Genomic DNA, 269 nt, shown 5'->3' on the forward strand with positions numbered 1-269 from the left:
TATTGTCACTTATACATGTTATTTTTCAGCCACTAGGTGGCAGCAACTATACTTAGAATATGTCCTACTGAGTCCGACAAAGATCAGCCACTAAAGTTTTCTAAAGAAAGAAATCAAAAGCTCTGTTATTTTGTGTTATTAGTTTTTTAAAGACTGTATCCAAAAAATAAACATCAAATGTATACTCAAAAGATTAAGGCATACTGTAGCACAGCCATTGTCCACATACTAAATCCAATACAGTGGGGCAAAAAAAGTATTTAGTCAGC

This window comes from Oncorhynchus mykiss, chromosome 11 (assembly GCF_013265735.2).
Source record: "Oncorhynchus mykiss isolate Arlee chromosome 11, USDA_OmykA_1.1, whole genome shotgun sequence".
NCBI classification, from domain to species: domain Eukaryota; kingdom Metazoa; phylum Chordata; class Actinopteri; order Salmoniformes; family Salmonidae; genus Oncorhynchus; species Oncorhynchus mykiss.